This window comes from Haemaphysalis longicornis, unplaced genomic scaffold (genome assembly GCF_048455015.1).
Source record: "Haemaphysalis longicornis isolate Haplotype H1 unplaced genomic scaffold, Haemaphysalis longicornis Haplotype H1 scaffold_9, whole genome shotgun sequence".
NCBI lineage: Eukaryota > Metazoa > Arthropoda > Arachnida > Ixodida > Ixodidae > Haemaphysalis > Haemaphysalis longicornis.
In genome coordinates this window covers 48,445,325-48,467,957 of record NW_027526460.1, presented here as the reverse complement: position 1 = coordinate 48,467,957, position 22,633 = coordinate 48,445,325, and positions in this window count along the sequence as shown.

Here is a 22,633-nt window from a genome sequence, read left to right as displayed (position 1 = left end):
ACACAACGCCAGGTCACGACAAAGTCAACAACAAGACACTTAGGAACCTGGACTCTGATGCCATAGAATGGTTACTGCAGTACATCAACGAGCAGTGGGAAAAAGGTCAAGTATCCGCTTTCTGGAAACATGCCGATATCAGCTTAATTCCCAAACCTGGAAAACCCATAAATTTCGCAAACCTACGTCCAATTTCCCTGACATCATGCGTAGGCAAGTTATATGAACACATGGTGCACAATAGGTTTGCCCCTTACCTTGAAGACAATGATTACTGGCCTCACAGCATGTACGGCTTCCGCTCGCCCCTTTCTACTCAAGATATACTCCTGCAAATCAAAGAAGACATCCTGGAAAAATCTAAGCAGCCAACACAAAAGCGCAATATTGACCTTTGTCGTCAAAGGGGCCTTGGACAATGTCACGCACCATACTATATTAGAAGGCATACACTCAACCCACTGCGGCGAGCTGACATACAACGTTGTTAAAAATTTCTTGACAGACCGCACAGCGACAATTGGCATAGGGAACCTTAGAACAGACAAACTCCCGACACCACCGAAAGGAACACCCCAGGGCTCTGTCATATTACCACTACTTTTCAATTTGGCAATGAAAGACCTTCCAGCACAATTGAATAATATCTCAGACATCAGTCACGGTATCTACGACGATGATATCACAATATGGAAACGCACGGGCTCTGCCGGCACGCAGCAGGACGCCTTGCAAGAAGCTATTCAAACAACTTAACAGTACCTTCGCCGACGCGGCCTGTACTGCTCTCCAGAAAAAACCGAATTACTGCTCCTTAAAAAACGAACCAGAGGTCGACCCCGGCGCCAATTCCTGATATAGAACTTCAAATCAACAACGCTCCAATCCCACAGGTCAAAACTCTCCGCCTACTCGGACTTACGCTACATCAAGACGGAGCGGGCATGGCAACGCTCCATAAACTGCAAACCACAATTCATCAAGTTCTACATCTCATACGCCATATCACAAATCGCAGACATGGCCTCAAAGAGCAGGACACCATTAAAATTGTGCAAGCATTAATAACGAGTAGAATTACGTATGGGACGCCATATCTAGCCCTGAAAAATAATGAAAAAGAAAGACTTAGTATCTTGATCTGAAAAGTCTACAAGTTTTCTCTCGGTTTACCCCTCACTGCTTCTACAGACAAATTATTGCAATTAGGCCTGCACAACAAGTGGGAAGAATTGGCTGAAGCCCACAAAACTAGCCAATTGGAACGCCTAAAACTCACAAAGACGGGAAGACACACCCTACTAAAACTGCGTTACGAAGTCCCGAAAGGCAACAGCGCTAAACAACGCATTCCTCTACATGTTAGAGAGAACATCACTGTCGTCCCGGTATCAAGAAACATGCATCCACTCCACAACAGAGCACGACGCAAGGCCAGAGTTCAAGCTCTTCGAACTGCATACGGGAAACGGCCTGACGTTAGGTACGCAGACGCATCACTTTACACCAGTCGATCAGCCCACGTCATCAGCATAGTCAATAATCAGGGACTGAAGCTAGCTTCTCCTACCAAGGACATCGACACCGCCGAAGAAGCAGCTATTGCCCTTGCAGCTACCACTGGCAAAGAACATGTCACCATCATATCAGACTCCCAGACAGCCTGTCGAAACTTCCAAATTGGACGCATTTCATCAACAGCAGCAAAAATTCTATCAGCCCACCCTGATTTACCCGAAATGTTTATCATATGGACACCGGCTCATTCATCACTGGAAGGGAATGAGGCGGCCCATGCCACAGTCCGAGCTCCAACACACCGGGCGCCTCTTTCTGGGATGTCAGCCAGTCCTTCCATAAACCCAACACGAGAAATAATCCCCAGAAGGTACAGTGACATCCTGGCCCACTACCGCTTGGGACGAAGAACCTTTCCGTCTCCACATCCCAACATGTCTCGCGAAGACACGGTCATCTACAGACAGCTACAAACTAAAACATTTCCACGTGGTACATTACTACACTCAATGCAACCGACATTGTATACATACACTTGTAAATTCTGCATAGAGGCATGCACTAGCTCTCTACCACATGGTATGGGAGTGCCGCCGCACACCATCCCTTGCCCCAAATCCCAATCCCTCATTTGAACAGTGGGAGGGTCGGTTGACCAGCTCCAACCCGGATCACCAACAACATCTGGAGGACCGGGCGAGACAGGCTACCAAGACCCGGGGCTTGCTGGACTAAGGAGGTCCCCACCTGGCGGTCAACCCAACAACATTGACTGCTAAATTAAATGTTTATTCCTCCTTATCACCGCTGTAGCTGGATGAAGCACTCTACAGTGGATATTTTTTCCCCATTTAATTCAATTTTTTTCACTTCGCTCTCTTATTTCGCTTCTTTCTAACCCCCCTCCCCTCTGGGGTCACGCGGTTACTTTAATTCTCAACTCTCCCCTTCCCTCGCTTTCCATGCTCTGCTTCCTGCCACGCAACGGTAACGCTGAACGAAACCCGGTGAAATGTGTGGGGATCGCCTGTACGAATAGATACGCGCCGTTGATTGTATACGTATATACATATAAGCTATCCTGTCAGTAACGTTCTCCCAAGATATCTGCTACACGCAACGCCTCAGTGGAAAATGTCCTACACGCTGACGATAAATGAAACGCACGGTCATGCAACGCCTCGGTCGAGACTGTTTCAGACCATAACTCAAGCACACGTCACGGCTGCAAACGCATAGACGCGGTGTAGAACCTGCGGAAGCCATTTTCGCCGAACCACCTAAAAGGCGAGGTAAGGGAAACACGTTTACAGTGTTCATATCGCGCTCACACCGGCTGACTGTCGACTGGTGGTGGTCGATGGTGAAGTCGCTACCAACGCTTCTGTGGAACTGCCCGTCGCGTAAAACCGCAGCGTACACACCACTTGCACCTCGACGGTCATCAAGCGAAAGCCGCTTCCAAGTCGTCGCAAACGGGTTTCGGACGCCTAATGACTGCACAGCCAATGCACAGTACTTTTCTAGAGATAAAAACGAGTTCTAAATTCCTGCTTCGTTTAAAAGATTTGTCGGGGTAGAAATATGCCTGCTACGGCGACCATGAACAATAAACCACGCCGCAGCAGCGGCCGCCACGAGTGTCACGAGTTAAACTCGACCGTGCAAAACCATTCCCGAGTTTTCTCCGAGTTTTAATGTTAAATCAAGCACACCCAGCCCATTTGTGGGCGCGGCGTAGCGAGCGAAGGCACACCACCATGGCGTCCGCCTTGTGTGGGCTTAGCGTCGTAGCCACGAAGTCTTCATATGATGCCCGTTAGCAGCGACAAGAGCTTAACGCCAAAGAAAAATGAAGTCCCCAGGCCACCGTGAGCCAATGGTGCCACAGTGGCGGGGATGTTATGTCCGAACTGGGGTTCATAGTTGTCCGAGCCGATAGGAGAGGCCAAGACTACATGATTTTCCCACGGGAGCCTCCTTCACACACCGTGAAAACACAGTCGATGACAAATGACATAACTTCAATGTCTAATACGCACTCGCCAATGCTCAAAGACGCTCTTGACACGCTGAATTAGGACGATTTCTGATAAGCGCCCGCGGTGCACACTCAACCAAGCTGTAAACAAAAGCCATATTTGACGGTCAGGAGCAGGGCGCGTTCCGTTCGCTGTATAGTGAACTACTTTGTTAACTTGGTTCGTGCTTGCGCAGAGCTGCACTGGGTCTGCCCTCATGGCACGTAGTAAACATAATTCAGTGGAAGAACAGAACACCGAGAAAAACAGACTACCCCGCGCCGGGCGTGGCCAACAGCCAGGCTGGGGATTTGAAAGTAGTAGTGGGGTTATCTAGTTTATGCTAGGGAATGAGTATTGCAGCTCGATTTCCGACGGTGCTGCATGTGGAAGATGGCACAAGCCGTACTTTCTCAATGTAAGCGGCCCCAATACGGCGCGCTGAGTATGTCCGGCGTGCTGCGCGCGATTGCGCGGGTTTCGCCCGAGTTGTATCGACTGCTCCACTATCACTACTTTCATAACCCAAGCAGCTGGAAACTCAATAGCACGGACTTTCAAGGAACGGTGTATAGATCGTGCTTGTGTTTCTAAGGTTATTGCTAAGATAAGAAATATTAAATGTACAGAATCAAACAAATTCATACTGCCTAAATAACAGCAGCAATATCATGTTGGATACTCCAGTTGCTGCAACCCAATATTAACGAATCACGTAATGGTTTAAAAATATTCGAAATTATTTTGGTCAATAAATTTTGTGTCGTCTTCCTCCTGTGAGGTGGCGCCACTTTAACGAGAAACCCAATGCGGCTCTTCATGGGAGGTGATCAAATGCCGGTGAAACTGGGTTACAGAAGTCGATCGAGATCACCTTGATGCCGTTAATTAAGAAGCAGTAATGTCCCACCGCTAGACTGGTTACGTTTCCTTGTGGGCTTTCCCAAGCAAAACGAGAAAAACGAGAATGAAGGGAAGCAGAACGAATGTGCAGAAAGTCTGAGAATTGTGTTCTGATACTTGAGACCCTCCCGGCGCTTCTTCATTTCACCAACCTTAGTTTTCCTCTGAAGCAACACGGCTGGACTCAGCCGACTCCTCTAAAGCTTGATTGATTGATTGATTGGGAGCCTGTATAGCGCCGTCGCTACACAGGCGATGAGGCGCGCCGTAGTAGAGCCCTCCGGATTAATTTTCACGACCTGACGACCTTCAACGTGTCGAGAAATCTCGACCACACGGGCGTTTTCGGTTTTCGCCTCCACCAGAAAAGCGGCCGCCGCGGCGGGGAATTGAACCCGCGTCGTGGATCTCAGCAGCACAAAGCCTTACCCACTGAGCCACCGCGGCGGGCGACTCCTCCAAAGCGATCGTGGCAACTGAGCCGAAACGCTGTCCGATCGCTGCTTCTGTCTTTTTTTGCGAGAAGCAGTTGCCTTTTAAGCGAAAGCCAAAGACTACGTTTAAAGCTCGCGCGTTTTGAGGTACAGGAAATCGGTAGTACACAAAGGGTAAGTTGTGGTCGGAGCGAGCGGCAACATGGGAGCAGGAGCTGGGGATCACGCGCAGGGAAGGAGAAACGAGAAATCAGGGAAGCTTGCACTCACGCGCAAGACATGAACGGCGAAGCTGTTGTAGGTGAGCATCGCCGGACACAGAGTAAAGCTTGAGTATCATTGTTTATTTGTATACTTGCAGGACTAGTAATCGTCGTCATATTTTTCGGAGAGGTGGTCGTCTTCTTCGCGGCGAGTGGGGGACGCCAAGTCATTCTCAGCATTGTAGACTTCCGCCAGCTCTTCGTCATCGAGTCGAGGCAGCGGTGACGGGATCTGCAAGTCGTCTCGGCAAGGATTGGCACACTCGTAGCCATGTCTCCAATTATCCGTAATGGCTTCTAGAGAATGCGGCGGCCGCGGTGACCTCTCCCAAGCAGGGTGCATTTTCATCCTTATCATAAGCGCTAGAGCTTTTTTAGATGCGACGGCATATCATTCACTCGCCTTGTCCCTCCATACGGCGTTGTCGTTGTCCGTCCACACCCCTCCCCCATTCTCCTCGCCGCGCGAGCTGCGCTCTCCGCCGCTCACCCCCTCTCCTCTCCGATAGCGAACACTCTCTCGCGAGGGGCATTGGATTGGATTCGATTGGATTGGCTTGGCTTGGCTTGGCTTGGCTTGGATTGGATTGGATTGGATTAAAGTGGATTGTGTTGGATTGTGTTGCGTCACAGCCGCGCCACGTTGCGTAATAGCCGCGGCAGGGGGTAAACGGCACGTTTCACGCGATGGGAGAATCAACCTAAGGGAAACAACAACGGAACCCCCTATGCGTCGCATCTACACAGGGGTTCCCGCGAGGGGAGGTGGGAGTAATTTTTTTAATTGCGTGGTAGCGCTTGACGACCGCGCTGGATTTCTTTCTTTTCGTTAAAGCCACTGCGCGAGCCGGGGACTCGGCAGTCGCCTCGAGGGACGCACTCTCGAGCGCCCGGTACCTTCTTGGTATTTTCTTCCTGCAACAGCGAACTTGCGGCCAGTAAGAACAGCTCCGCTGATAAAAGCAGCGCGAGAGGAGAGTTGGAGGAGGTCTCTGAGAAAGGGCGACGCAGTGCAGCGTTGGAGGATGGTGGGCCGCTGCCGCACGTGCAGTAGGAGCCGCCTTGAGAGGTGTAGGTGAACAGAGGGATCCTGGTGACAGCCAGAGAGAGAAACGTCCTCAAACTACAATCGAACGTTCAACAGCAGATCAACAGAAGGTACAACTAGGCTTTCGCCTTTACTCCCTTAAAATGTTTTACGCATCCTCCGTAATTTTTTCCGTATTGTTATTTTTTGTCTTTTTTACCTCTTTCTTACATCCCTGAAGCATGACAAAGGAGCTACGAACATTTTTACTGCCAACAATCGCATATTATCAATATCTTAATAGCGTTATCACATCTAGCAATCGGGTGTTATTTTGTATACTCAGCAGCTTTACGGGAGCCTTCTCTGCACGCGCGAACGTAATTCGAAGAAGTTAGCTTTCAATCCAGCTTGAGTATAACTATAATCAATCCGATCATTCGAAATGCAAAGCATTGCACTCAACGAGGAAACCAAAACCCGTCCGTCCGTATTCGATGTGTCAAACTTTCGCAGTTGTGCTGTTATTAAAAGCCCAAAAAAACTTCGATGTTTTCATATAAGATCACCTAATTGCAGCTAAAAATTTCTTGCCGTCAATGCATTTCGTGCCACAGAGAAGCTGGTGTTAAAAACGTCTCGGTGATACAGCGCCAAGGGCATAAATGGAGTACTATGGATGTACTCTACCACAACGGTGTCTTTTGTAAAGGTTTCACATGCCCGTTCAAACACTTTGTTTGCCTTGTAGTGCGTCGTATTACTTCCTTCCCTTTGTTAACAGGGATACACTGGGGCATAATACTGCCTCGTTCCGTATGCCTTACATATTTTTATTAAGCGTACTTACCCGATTAGAGCAGCGCCTAGTGGGCGCAGTTGTTTGCAAATACAAGCTCGTGCCTATCCCATTCGCAGCCAACCATTGTCGTAACTGCGTTGACAAAGTCACCCCGGGCGATCAACGGGTCCGACCGCCGGGCACGGTTGCTGAGGCGATCTTCAGGCGGCCGCCTCCGCGGCGAAAATTCAACAGCGGCGATAAACGAGCGTTGGAGCGTCAAATCTCTGCCAGTGGAGAGGCTGCGATGCGCACTTTCCGAGTAATGGCCTTCTGATCTAAAAAAGATGACGCCAAACGAACGCCCTCCGCCGACGACTCAGCCGTTGTAACCGCTGCTGTCGCCACTGCCGCTTCGATCCAAGGGGGTAGGGGACACAGTCGTTTTTACTGTGCGGTAATTTCCCCCAGCGATCCCAGCTGACGTGTATTATATATATATATATATATATATATATATATATATATATATATATATATATATATATATATATATATATATATATATATATATATATATATATATAAAGACGGAGATAGAGAGAGAGAGAGAGAGAGAGAGAGAGAGAGAGAGAGAGAGACGAGAAGAGCAAGCTGGTAAAAACATTAGTCTAAGTAAGACAAAGAGCATCAAGACAGAGTGCGACCTTGGCGGAAATGTGTTTGTCATTCTTTGTTCAGCTGCTTTTCTCTTATACCTGATACAGTCAAACCCGTTTATAGCGAACTGCAATATGCACTGCGATTAGTTCGATATATCCAACAGTTCGATATAGCCGAACCCGCTTATAACGAACCTATTTCACGAGTTCGCAATTCGCGGGAGCCATCCCCCCTCCCAACAGCCATCCCCGCATGCAGAAACGAACACAGTAAAGTAGCTATTACCATACACAAAATAATCCATTTATTGCAAATAATAAAGCTACTTTCCGCCTTAGCTGCCTACTTTGTAAAAAAGCGGTGATTTTTGTTTTCACTTTCATTTTGGCGGCTTCAACTAGCATATCATTCTCTACACGAAACATTGTTTGTACCAGTTCGAGTCCGCGTTTTCCAAAATCTAAAAAAGCATTGGCGGAGGACATCGACTGCCGAAGGCGCTTCATTGTAAGCGTCGGACGGCTTTCACTCGCGACATCATATGGAACGTTCACTGATTCACTGATTCACAGTTCACCGATGCTGCTGTCTTGGTCCGGACACGCTGACTGCGCCGGTTCTGCCGTGAGTCCCGCGCGTCGGAAACAGTTACGGAAAGTGTCGGGCATCACGTCACTCCGTGCGAGGCGCATTGTCTCAGTCGCGGCTCTTGCTCCGTGGTCGTGGCCAATCCACATCTAAATCGCCGCTTCGAGACCATGCATTTCGGCAGCCATTCTAGGCGCGCAGAGTTCGATATATCGGATGTGAACTTCGTTATAAGGAATATTTTCCCCATGTATTTCTGTAACTGAAATATTTTTGTTCGATATATAGCATAATTCGCTCTATCCGGGTTCGTTATAGCCGGGTTTGAATGTATGACAGTTCGGTAGTATGCTGACGAACACAGCATGTAGTAGCCGAATATGCGCTGTTTTGATTTGGTCGGAGCTTTGAACGCCTTGGACACTGTGCGCGTTCCTTTTCTCTCTAAAGCTTAGGATTTCAGTTCCAGAAATCACTTGTAGCCACATCCTCGCATTACTGCAATTTCGTATTATGGGCTTCGTTGCCACACGCTTAAGTGGGGACCTAATAAGATTGTTTTTTAAAGCGGAGCTCTCCTAACCTAGTCGAGCCGAGTTTTGTCATCGCAAGCAATTCGACCTTCATTGGACCGCAGCTGTGCCGCCGTAGCCTTGGCAATGCTTCACATAACTCGCCGCGCTGAACTGTGCCGCCACCGCCGCTGCCGGCTTGGCGCATACGCTCTCCGCATCTGGGTCGCTGTCTGATCACGTGACTCGCCGCGTGCATGCGAGCTTGGCCATGGATGTGAGCGAGGCGAGACGCCTTTTCTGAACGTTGCACGGTAGTGGGAGGCTTTGAGCCGTTGCGGGCCAGCGTTGTCGGACCACCCCGCTGATATATATGCCGGCGAGCGGCTTAACTGGAGAGGCTACAAAATGACAAGCCCGCGAACTAGCGTCACAGGCTTGAGGAAAGCGAGCCGTTGGGCTCGCAAAACGCGGGAAACGGACCGGGCTAAACCAAGCTTTCGCTTTGCATATCTAGGGTTCGCTGAGCTAAGCCACAGCCATTTTTGTCTATTTCTGATCCAATACAAGACGCGTGCAGGCTCCTTTACTGTGTATTTTGTTAACTATCAGTTTCCTTGACGATAAACGGTGCAGGAAGGTTAAACACAGGTGGGGACCAAAATAAATGGAATACGGATCTGTCATTTAAAATTACTTGGTATGCTATGCGGATGTCAGCACAAATTGCGGTTGTGAAAGCGGTTCTTCATTTAGGGGCTCAATTAAAATAATATAACTGCTGCTGACTGGGCACATGATGGAGAAATTCTCTCAAATTCTCGAACACATGCTCTGTTACTGAATTATGTACCGTAAACTGGTCCGCCATCAATCCGTGTTGGTCTGTTTACATCTGATTACACCTGTGCAAGCCAAGCGTCAGGCCGTACGCTTATCACCCACCGCAAAGTTCACTCACGTTTTTCTTTTTTTTTTTCTTGTCTCCCTCTTTCACCGTCTTTAAACTCAAATAAATAGACAATAAAAGGAAACGACGAGTGTAGCATCAGCTTTCCTCACGACATCATTGCCAAATTAACTTGTCAAAAAAGAAGTCCGTGTTCTTACTCGTCATTCCCACTTTATCCTCTGTCAGCCTCTTGAGACTTTTATTTTGCGTGCAATTAAGCTGAAGTGCTTCAGCAACATTCTTGTCCTTACTTCTTGGGAATAAAGATAGGAAGATTGAATGTTGGCGCCGTGAAGCAGATCCCCGTAATCACTGCTTGCAGAGCCTATCGTCGAGCCGTCCGACACCCGTCAGATTACGCTCAAGCTTTGGCCCCTTTTTTTATTTTTTTCACAGCGCCTGGGTCCGCGTCGGACGCTAAAGAAACAGGGCGCCAAGCAAAATCGATGGCAACTTTCTTTCTCCGGTACCGGGCAACAAAACTAACAGCCGAAATAGTGTTTCACAGCCGAGCTGTATTTATCAATAGGTTCTCTACCACCAATAGATTCTCCAGCAGACTGTTCGTGTCCATACACAAAACCTCTCAGCGCCCAAAGAAAAAAACACGTTTGGGTTCGTGTGAGAACTGATCCAAGCCGGGAAATAAGCACGAGAAGTGAGTACCACGGCGCTCACTGACACGTCCGTTAAAGACAAGCAGACATTCCCATTTCTTTTTAACTGCAAGCGCTCCGGCAGTCATCATTAGGTAATAATCACACTATTGACAACGAAGAAGGTTCGCGAAAAATCTAGGCAGCCCCTATTCTATGGACTAGACCACAATATAATATGCAGCATCATTCTGTGGGCTAGGGCTCAGGGTAGGTAACGCTCACCTTCATTGTGTGGGCCGTACCATGGTATAGTTGCGACTTATTTAGCTAAACCAACCTACAAATAAAAAACTACCCTTATTTACATATATAATGCGTGCAATTGATTTAGGAGCATATTTTACAGTGAACAAAATCGCTTAAAAAGCTATATACCTACTGTTGTTCGACGGTCTTTCCGAGGAGCGGGGTTCTTTTAGCAGTACCTTCACCCTCGGTGTGGTCCACACGTTAAGGCTCAACATTATTCGGTGGTCTGTTCTAAATAATAGGCCGTGGGAAAAATCCCCAGAGTCTTCGTCCATGGCTGAGTTATACATAGCCATATCGTCCGGACACTATGTCGCCGTCCGTTACGTTTGTTTTATGACCCCTAACGCCTTTCGCCGGAAAGCAGCCTTCCAAATTATTCTTCGTGTTGGCAGCGGTGGCCACGTGGTTAGGCGTGCTTGTTTTAGCGGCCGTCGCATTCGTTTCGCGTCGTTTGCCGCGTTAACGAGGCGGGCGAGAGACGACACACAGATCGCACGCTCGCGAGAGGGCGCAGGGATTTCTTTTCAGGAACTGCGCCTTTTCGGGCGCATTTCGCAACTAATAATGACGCGAGGTGCCATTTCGGTGTCCCCTAATATACGCCCTTAAGTAACAACTCGGGCTGGGGCCAAAATAACGAGGGCGTTAAGGCGAATCTGTTGACGACAAGGCATTACACAAACGGTCATTGCTCAGCCGAAAATATGCCCATAGGCACCACCAGTGCTTTTAAAACCCATTTCTGGGTCTAATTACAACTTCCTTAGCCACCCTGGAGCCTCTATTGTAAGTTTAGACCTTCACCTCGTCATGTTCTCCGTTAAAAGCTAAATGCCGTCAAGGGTGGGCTCCTTCACGTGTATCTATGACATGTAGTACAGAGGGTGACCCCCTTGTCTATAACACAGGTTTTGTACTTATAGCCTTATCTTGCCCCCGCCGGAAAACATTTGAAGAACACTACTGTGTCATTCTGAAGTATTGACTATATATTTTGATCTGAACGTCTTTTGTGACAAGTTTGAGTCCTCAGTTTTGAGAGGTAACCAGTTGACGTTGAACTCAGGGTTATAGACAAGGGTGTTCCACACCGTACTTGGTTTGTGCGCTTCCGAATTACGGGAATTTTTTTCTTTTTTTTTGCCGTCATTTTTTTTTGTTCTTGTTTGTTACGTTCTCGTTTCTCCCCAGCTGTCACTCGACCCGTAAAACCATATGGCCTAGCAGGCTTAGTCATTAGGATATGTAGCCATATCCGGTCGCCATCTCTTAGGACCCCTCTCTCACCTGTGTCTCCCTTTCTACCGTCTTCATGCTTCCTCTTTTATCGTTTTGAAGACGCTAGCCTTTCTAGGGATACTTAAACTCAGAAATTTTGGTCTGTCTGTCTGTCTGTCTGTCTGTCTGTCTGTCTGTCTGTCTGTCTGTCTGTCTGTGACACGATTCAGCCACCCGGTCAAAGCTGCGTAATAGTCTTATATACTTACAGCCCAATCTAAACGTCCAAGTCCAGTGTCAGTGGTCATACTTGGGAACATTGTTGAACAAATACATTACGCAAATACAAGGAAGAAAATCAATACATAAGGGATATTTGGAGTGTTCCTTCATTAAAAAATTCATGGATGCTCGGTTTCCGCAATAGCAAATAAAATACTGCAGCAACGGCAGAAACCGTCACCTGTTGTTGCCAGCGCTACCTCCTGGCGGAATTTAAGAAATCAAACGGCAATAGCGACGAAAAGTTCCACTAGATGGGATCCACCTTCCGCTTGGAACGCTCGTGGAGTTATAGAACCACGATGCAGGGAATCGTGGTTCTATAACTGTTGTAGTTGGGCGCCTCGATTCACGGGCGTCTCTGCCCTACGGCAGCGCTGACATCGAGACACCCGACGTGGAGCAGTATAACGCGGTAAATTTAAGTTGTCTTGAGCAAACCTCTAGCGTGTTGTGTTGGGAGGAACGAGACAAGAAAGGAACAGCATGAGAGGTGAGCGGGAGAGACCTTTACTTGGCAGGGGTGCGAGTCGACTATCGTCTTTCGGCGACATTTGCAACAAAAGGAGCAGATACGAGGCCATTTTTGTCTGTATTTCTGAAGGGTATTATCTGGAACAATATCGTCTATTTTGCATAGTTTCCCTACACGAGTGATTTGAATGTGGGAGCAAAAATATGCGCGAGATTTATGCGTTATTGCCTCTTGTGCCACTCAAACCATAATGTAGAGTGCCTTATCACTATCGCCGCCTGTTGACAGATAACGCAGTACTAAGTTTCCACAAAAAAAAAACAAGTCAACACACTATGTTTTTGGAATAAAACTTTTGGGTTGAGTCTTATTAAACGAACTGAATAAATTAAGAGCCTCTGTGCAGTAGTTTTCCAAATTGGTAATATCCTTGTTTGGGGATGTGTCTACGTAGACGTGCTTGTGTAGTGTGTATGTGCGTGTGTAGTGTGCTTGTGCGTGTGTTGTCGGGGTGGGGTTGAATTGTTGTAATTTGTTACTGTGAAAAAGAAAAAAAAGCCCGTTCACTGTCCAACCGTACTTTAGTAATTTTTGTTTTGGCGGGAAGCAGATTTGTTTCGAGACAAATCGCCCTGGTTACTCGGCGCGCTATGATCTGGCAATATTTTGAGGTAGATTGAAGTAGTTGTAACATCGTAAACGTTTTTCTCGCATTATCGTCATTTTGTATTATTAAAAAGGGATTGCAAAGAATACCATGGAAGCAATCATTTACACGCAGTTTTGCAATTGCCGGACGTTCAGTAGTTTATTTGTGTTGGCTAATAAAGGTATCCAAATGCATTGCCGAGCTAAGAATGCTTAGAAAACTCAGTTATGTAATAGAAGCCAAAATAATTAAACAAGCCTGATTAGTTGTTTGTTTTTGGTCTAAACGTGCCTATTTTTGATTCTGCATGAAAACATCGTGTTTTTCTGAGAGTGTCACGGCAAATATGTGTTCATTCGAATCACCGAATCACAAAAATGTTTGGAAACATTTTGCATGGTTTCCAGGCATCGAACGTCGTCTAATCGAAAAAATGCCTGTTGCATCTTGTTTATCCGTTTTATCGAAAGTGTGGTTTTGCGGCTTTCATTGTAATATTCGGGGTTTAGTTTGTTTAACTGGCCATGGCATTAACCTAACCTGCCGTTAGCTAGCTAGCTTCATTCTACACTGTCTCTGCCGTGAATTACATACAAAAACCTGCTTGTTTATGTTTACGTGTCTTTCCCTTGTTTTAGACAACCTTTGTTTTATTAGAATTTTTATTTTTTGTGTCTTCACTGATTGCACTCAAGCATGTATGTACACCTTGTTTATATTACAGAATTTGCCACTATAGTAGCAACCATAACCCCATGCCCAATATTCCTTATATGTGTATCGACGTACTTAAGTTAGCATTTCCAAATATATCCCTTGCACCATGGTTGATCATTATGTGATCCAAAGTCCTGTCCTCCCCTAATTTCTCTAGTCACGTGGTTTTCACACGACTCTTTTTCTGACCATGTGGTTACATTGTTTGCATCTGCGGAAATATCGTGCCATGAACTTCGCAAATATTACTGCTGTATGAGTGAAAGGGGGGAGGGGGGGTTCCGACAGTGAAACTGAGGCCCTAAAAGTGGTGGTGGAGTCTAGGAGAACCCGTCAGAAGTGAACCCCTCACAGCCGACTCGTCATAGGTTAACTCGTCAAGTAGGACAAGTCGTCATACGTTATCTCGCACTAGGGAAACTCGTGACCTAGGATAACCGGACAATTGCCTACCCCTCACAGTTTACATTTTTCGTTCATCATGCTCAAATAAAAAAATACAGGATTTCTTATATTTATCTACGTATGCGTCAATAACCAACCTTAACCTTACGTTTCCTTGGTAGTCTTGGAGGAACACGCCAGACCAGACAGCCTATTTTGTTTTTGTTTTTTTGTGTGGGCTTTGTTCAGCCAATCGCATGGGTCATATTAGATTTGGTTTGCACGTTCGTAATTTTTTTCAATATTACATTTTTATTTCCAAGTAATCGGAACACGGCGCTTTATTGAGTAGACCTTCCCGATTTCTCTATTTTTGGTGTTTACTATATTGAGCTTACTGTTTTTTATGCTTTATGATGAAAAGGTAAAAGAGTACGGGCTGACAACCCGAGACATGCTGGGGTGCAACAAGGTGGGGGGGAGAGATGAAAATGAACCAACCTGTCGTATGGTGACTATGTTTGTAGCTAGCTTTTTTCTCTTTAGTTCTAAGCAATGCATCGAAAATAGTAGGACAAGGTTAGGTAACCTTTTAGCAACTGAACTCAGTGCCCTTGAAAAATTAGGAATGCAGAAATCGGGAGAGACTTTTGCTAGCGTTCTAGTTAGGTTTTTGACATTGAACCCGCAAGCGCCAAGAAGTGTCTTACTTATGTAGGACGTACGCGGCGAAATAATTAGATTGTGTGTCGACACAAAAAGTATACAAAAAAGCACGAAGCATATCGAGGCATTTTAGTCTATACGCCACAATGCCGTGATATGCTTCGGATCAGAGGGGGGACTACAAACACAAGGAGATTCGTTATGTCAGTGCCTGCACAATGAACGGAACAAACGATTGTGGAGACAAATTCCGCGCATCACAAAAACAAAAAGCCCACGGAAAATAAAAGACAACTAGTAGAAAGACTACAAATTCGGTTAAATAGACTCGCTGTGGTGCAAGATTTGCGAATTACATAGCGAGGAGGAAACTAAAAAAACGTACGGCAAAGTTTGTTAAACGAAAAGGCCAGGAAAACCACTTCCGATAAAACGGCTTCGATAAAACGACCGTCGATAAAATGGCATTCGATAAAAGCTGTCCGGACCCCTTTTGCAACATATGTAATTTCCCCACCTTTATCGCACTGGAAATGGGACCACAAATGAAGTGACTTACTCAGAGAACGCCGCAATTCCTCTGTCGAGAAATGTAAAGTAATTACAAGGTACAGTGGGCTGAAACTCCCCTCTTCCCTCCTACCACCCACCCTTCCCCGAACAAAAAAGCGGCGACTACAAGTACAGAGGGGAGTTTCTGATACTGTGCAGATCAAACACTAATAATCAGGGGACCAGAGGCTACAGATCGGGATGCGGACTCCAGCACCAATCACAACTCTCGCAGGTTGGCGCAGTTTGCCCCTCGCTGATTATCAGCGCCCCGGTATCGAGTACATCAGGTTATTGTCGGGAAGCAGACGCTCGTAAAATAAGTTGAATAAAAAATATCCAATCGAAAAGGGAGAAGCGATGTGATTCACTAAGCGCGCAAACAACAACTCGATTGATCGCGAACATTGAAACGGTAAAAGCGTAACCACGTAAACTCTTTCAACTGAGTCCTGAAGTTTTGAATAAAATCCCGGGCTATCTCCACTAACGGGAAACCTGGGGAGGGCCAAGCATGCAGTGTATGAATGTATCCTTGGCACCTTGGCGTTTTTTCCCACGGAGAAGAAACCGGTGGAGGGTAGAGATATACATCTTTGCTGTAAAAGCCTCGAGTCTTTGTAGAACGAGGCGTTCTAGCGCGAGGCGTTGGAAAACGAGTGTCCCGGTGTGTTTATTTAGTACGCGTTTTTCCATCGGAGACGAAACGTTCTAGCACGAGGCGTTGGAAAACGAGTGTCCCGGTGTTTTAGTACCGTGACAACATGATGCTACGATGACATGAGACGACGACAGCCCGAGCCCATAACAAGCTTCGCCCCTAAAACAGAACGAAAAATAAAAACTGAAAAGATACGCCGAAAATGAACGGCAAAAACAACAGGGACCAACCAATACGGCAGCCTATCTGAAGTCACGGCAGGGCCGGCGGCTTTGCACGCTTCGGGCAATTGTGAGGAGAGCCACTCTGGGAGCGAAACAAAGCGTCATTGTGATCCTTTATGCTGACCAGCGCCCGCCACGAACAGCGAGAAAGAGAGCACGAAGAAGGAAATCGCAGTGGCCGCTTTTTATCGCACTCATACCCGCTTCTACTTCACCCTGTTTGAGGCACTCTTTTCCTTTGTGCTACCTTGGCCAGCTTTCGTATCTCTCTCCACTATGCCTGTCTGCATAGACTGCTTTAAAAAGAGCGCCACTTTTTTGTTAAAGGCGTACGGATCTCTAGCCCCGCCACTAGCACTCCTAATAACTTTTTTTATCTTTCTGCGCTAAACTGTTCCTCTTCACTTTCGTTCCCTCCGTAACCTAAGATGTCGAACTAGGATATAGCTTTTTTCATGAAGAAAAGGCTCGAGATGAGCCCGGCGACTATACCAGAAGCAATAAGGCGTTTCGGCAAAGCCTTAGGCACGCTCTTGCCTTAGCAACTAAAGATAAGCCACGTCCTTTTTTTTTCCTGCATATGGGTAGCCTGCCGCCATCACTAAGCTCGTTCTCCACTGGATTCACCTTTTCCCCCAACTTTCTTGAAAGGGAGCGCGGTGCGAAGGAATAGATAAAGCTCCTTCATTATGATTTTTTTTCAAGCAGTGTGGCGCTCAACTGACTGCGACGATGGGCTTAAATAGATTGAGTGCGTTAGTCTAATGTGAATTGCACAATCTAGGAAAGTATGGAGGGTCCCGAGAGGGGAGACCAAGAATAAATCGCTTGGACTCAAGTATGCCGCTGTTTTCTTTTTTTCTTTTTTTTTTTGCAACGTCTAAGCTCCGCGGGAGGAAAGATGGCACCCTAATTAGGTCATCTCCGCACGCGAGTAAAGAAATAATTGGGTGAGGAGAGTGCCGTCTACCCTGTGAAAAAGCCGGCTTCTCTAGTCGTTAGAAGAAACGTGCTTCGTTCATTTCGAGAGCAAGCCTTGAAACGTGCTCAATGGGGCCACTGAAGGCCTCCTTGCATCACAGGATTGTTTTGAGCTCTGCTTTCATTCATTTTGTTCCTTGTGTGAGGGTATGTACGGTATTTCGCGTGTTTCTCAAAATAGCAGGGGAAAAAATTGGTGCTAACGTTTCGAAACTCGCACGTGTTGTAAACGCCGATGCAATTAAGTAGGAAGTGAGAGTCAGCTGGAACGCAGTTGTGCGCTAAATAAGTGTTTGGTGGGGGTTATACGCCCCTGTCCTTCTCCTCACCTGAGCACTGGGAGAGAGCACTGTGGTGCTCGGGCCCTGAAGACCAGCCTTTGCTGGTTAAGATAGCCCAAGAAGCTGGATGGGCTCAAGGGGGGCCGGAGTGAGGACTCTTCCCCAGGGCTCACTGCTTCACAAATAATTTTATCCCTCCCCCTCCTCCTCCTCCTCCTCCTCCTCCTCCTCCTCCTCCTCCTCTTCCTGTGAATGGTTTAGGTGCTTCATAATGTCTATAAACAGTTAACATGCGCGAATTAGACGTCGGGGTCCTGCAGGAAAAAATTGAAATAGAAGAAATCTTTGGTCGATTGCCGTTAGCTTAAAGTCAAGATGTGTCACGGGCAACATATCTGTCCACATGAAGTGCAGCCAGAAATTTGTGCTTGCTTGGTTGTGTAAACATTAAGAACCAATTGTCTGACTTTAGAAAAGCAATTTTATTTCCTGGGTACATAACTGAAATGACGAATGCACACCGAAATTCTGTAACCGCGGGGCCGTTTACAACCGCACGTCAAACACCGACGAGGTGTGCCGTGCGCGAGAGAACGAAGAGCGGTTCTAATCAACGCCCGCCAGCGGTGCCGGCCGGAGCATTCCAGAGGCGTCGTTTGTTGTAGTTTCTCCGCTTCTGGGCATCTACACATCCCCGCGACAATTTCGGAACTAGACGCGGTCGGATCACCCACCGTGCTCGGCACAACGGCTGCTGTATGTTCCGACAGAGAAAGCACCGCAGGACGCACAGTGGACGAAGTACGGAGATGAGTTTAGCGTATATATATTCGCGCTGAGGCTTGGGAGCGCTTACCTTCTGGTGTTTCCCATCGTACCGCCTCTAGTGCCTTGGTCGTCTAGCACTAGTTCCGGAGAGGGGACGGTCCAAATACTTTGACCAATATCGATTCTCAGAGCCGCGCTCCTCGAGCAATCACCACCACCACCACCACCACCATCATCATTATCATCATCATCATCATCATCATCATCATCATGATGTCTACTGCAGGACGAAGGCATCTCCCATTGAACGCTAACCGCTCCTGTCCTGCGGTGATCGAGTGCACAGTTTACGTCGGAATTTCTCTAACTCGTCCTCGTCCTTCCATCGGGTTAATGACCTCCCCCTCCTTCTAGATCCACCTCTTGGTATCTACTATGTCACCCTAATTGTCCACCAGTTGCAAGTTCATCTTACTACATGGCCAGCCCAAGTTCATTTCTTTTCCTTTATTTGAACAATGATATCTTCTTTGATATCTTCTTTATTTGAACACTGATATCTACAACGCATTTTGAGCTGGCGTTGTTTACGCTGTAGTTTGTTCGTCGAGCAAAATACAGCGCTAAAATGAATCGAGATCAATCAATCAATCTAGAATTGAAAATCAAGATAACCTATAAAAACAAATCCGCCTTCTAGGGCTAAAACTGGCACTCGACTTTATATTTCCTTTTAATTGGGCACCAAAACGGCTGCAAATGAAACGTCAACACGAATCGTTCTCAGCAGCATATTTGTTGCTCACTAAATTTGGCTCTTCACGGAAACAACAAAGTCCGTGCGCTGGAAGACGCTGTGTTTTTCGAGCCCGTACGGAAGTCCGCGCAGCCAGCAGCCGGAGTCGAGCTTTGTCCACGTGCCGGGCTTCAGCTTTCCGAGCACGGCTGGCTTAACCGTTTATGCAAACATCAAACCCAAAAACCCAAGCACGTTCCTTCAGACTCCAAACATGTTATCGACTCTGGGAACGTAAACCCCCCAAAAAACGGGCTGCAAAACAACGAAGTGCATGGAAGACACGTCTAGATGAGGCGAAGAAATAAACTTTATGCTCACCAAGAATTATTTCACGAGGACACATATCTGAAATGTTATTTTTGTTCCCTAAAGCATGCAATAATTTCTGTTAAAAATAAGTTGCACCCACTGCTTTAGTTGTCGACCGGGAGGTAGTCTCTTGTTTGGCGCTATCCTTCCGCCTAAAGTTATGCATCTACATCCCAAACATCCCCCACACCCAGTTCCTACACTACATTACTTTTCTCCATATCGGCAGCACCTTTGCCATACTTCACTTTTAAAGAAATTAGATTAAGTGTCGCTTCTTTCTTTTTGTCTACTGCTCAGAATTCCTCTGAATCTTTAGGCCTATCGATGCCACCTTAATTTCCGTTTAGACCACTGCCGGTGCATTCATCTGTTCTGTCTATTATCTAGCCAGCACTTCAATTCCGGGGAAAGGTGCAGAACAGTGCGTCGGCGCAAGGAGGGAGAGGATGAGGTCCGGGGTCGAGGATACTTGGGAAGGAGTGTTCAAAAAAGGAGAAATCTGTGTCAGATGATTGCGAGAAGGCCAAAGTACCGTTCGTGCCACCTCCTCAGGCGCGACGACCTCCGCGGGGCGCCTAAATAGGACAAAAAGAAAATAAGCAAACTCACCTTTCGAGAATTTTAAGAGGCCGGGAAACCGTCCCTAACTTTGAGCCCGTGCTTTCGATTCGCGAGCTCCTCTGCCCCGAAGGGTTTTTCGGTTCGTTAGCGACAGGAACTGGAGAACTGCGATTTCGTCGTTGAATGTAGGGCCAAGCTGCTGCTTTTTATTCATCATGCAGAATTTCTTTTCGTTGCTTGTTGCTCTCGGGTTGTACGCACGAGTACGAGAGAAAAAAAGAAGTCGGTAGATTATGCTGGTTTAGTCGCGCAAACGTCTTGCGAAAACAAAACGGTGGCTTCGCTAACGATTCTAAGCGGCATTCAGATGTTTTGTTGAACTTTCCCCCAAATTATAGATCGCCAGTTCACAATATCTTTCTTATTTTTCTGCGAAAGTTCTAGTAGTCGTTACTAAATCTCTTGGTCATTTTTAAAACTTCATGTAAAGTTCGAGAAAGCCGCGAACATGTGCGTCATAAAACCCCAAACCTCGACAAATTCCGAACAAATTATTGTAACCCAATGTTTCAAAATATGTGTATATATCAAACTGGTCTGCTGTGAATATCAGTTTGATAGAGATAAAATTTCTTTATATGAGCTCCGCCATGGTGTCCGTATGTATTTGCTCTGACCTGAGGTTTTGCGGTTTGCCACTGATGTATAATTTTTGTGCACTTAACTATTGATTCAGGAATTGCCCATGTCATACCTTGTTTATTTTTGTTTTTGTGGAATGCTTTTCTGGCTTTTTAAGCTCTTTGTACGTCTACCAATGGCCGATTTTAGATGCGACGGCATCTCATTCACTCGCCTTGTCCCTCCATACGGCGTTGTCGTTGTCCGTTCACACCCCTCCCCCATTCTCCTCGCCGCGCGAGCTGCGGTCTCCGCCGCTCACCCCCTCTCCTCTCCGATAGCGAACACTCTCTTGCGAGGGGCATTGGATTGGATTGGATTGGATTGGATTGGATTGGCTTGGCTTGGCTTGGCTTCGCTTAGATTGGATTGGATTGGATTGGATTATATTGGATTGGATTGGATTTGGATTGGATTGGATTGGATTGGATTTGGATTGGATTGGATTAAAATGGATTGTGTTTGGTTGTGTTGCGTCATAGCCACGCCACGTTGCGTCATAGCCGCGGCAGGGGGTTCACGGCACGTTTCACGCGATGGGAGAATCAACCTAACGGAAACAACAACGGAACCCCCTATGCGTCGCATCTACACAGGGGTTCCCGCGAGGGGCGGTGGGCGTAATTTTCTTGCCGTACAATCATCCCGTCTTCTTCTTGTAAGATGGAACAAAGCGGCAGGACCTGTTACGCTGTTCTCAGGTTTTTTTCCTCACCCTCACCCCTTCACCCCTCACAAGATTTTCCCTCACCCCTTCAGCTTTTCCCATTGTCTTGCATTTGAGAGCTTTTCCAACTTCCTGTCTAGTTACTAGTGGGACATCGCAAGCTGAGCTTGTACTCTCTGTATGTCCCCTGGTCTAACGTCGCTGGCGTACAGCTTGGTGTAGAATCGTTCTGCTACCTTTAGTATCTCGCCCATGTTGGGCGTTATGTTACCCGGCTTGTCTCTTAGTGAGTGCATCCTGTCGTTTTCGATGGCTAGCTTTCTCTTAGATGCTTTCAAGCAATGCTAGCCTTACCCCTGAGACCTTCCGGAAATGGTACACCCCGTCTCTACCGCCTCGATGTCCCTTCTGCGCCTCGCCCACTCCCGCCAATCTCCAGCATCTAATTTGGCACTGCCCGAAGTTCGTTCAAGCCTCCTCCAAATACAGCCTCTCTTTACATCGACCCTCGTACACTGGAACCCTCCATGCTGGCTTTAATTGCACACTTTTCCCTAAAAAGCGGTCTAGCGCGAGCAGTCTAGAGTCGTGAGCCTGCTCTCCTCACCCCACGCGGCCTCTTCAGCATTCTTAAGGAGCCCACCTGTTTTGGGTCGAACTGTACGCATTTAAGATGTCCCAAGTTACAACCCCCCCCCTTCTATTTCCCCTTCCCCCACTTGACGTAGAGTCTTCCTGCCACAATAAAGGCTACCTCCTCCTCCTTCCCTCGATCACTGCTATGTTATATGCACGCATGTAGTTTGCTTTACTTCTGCTAATCAGTTTCGAAAGTTCAGGTAATTCAGTTCAATCGGCCGTACTTTCCACTTTCACGTTCTTGCGTTTGAAAATTAGTTGCTTCGTTTTCTTAGTTAATTTTCCAGTTTTTTCCCTACATGTTTCCTCTCCCACAGCTGTTGCCGATGCACTGAGTGCCGATGCTATGTTGTCATTTAGCCTGTGTACACTGACATCGGGTTGTCACTTAATTGAAGTCAATTTCGTTTTTTGTTGTACCATCGGGACTTTTCCGTGTCCATTTCCCATTCTTTCGTTTGTAGAAAAATGTATTCATCAACCTCAGCTTATTTCTCTCTGCAAACCCCCCTAATGTATCCCCTCGTCTGTTGCGATTGTCTA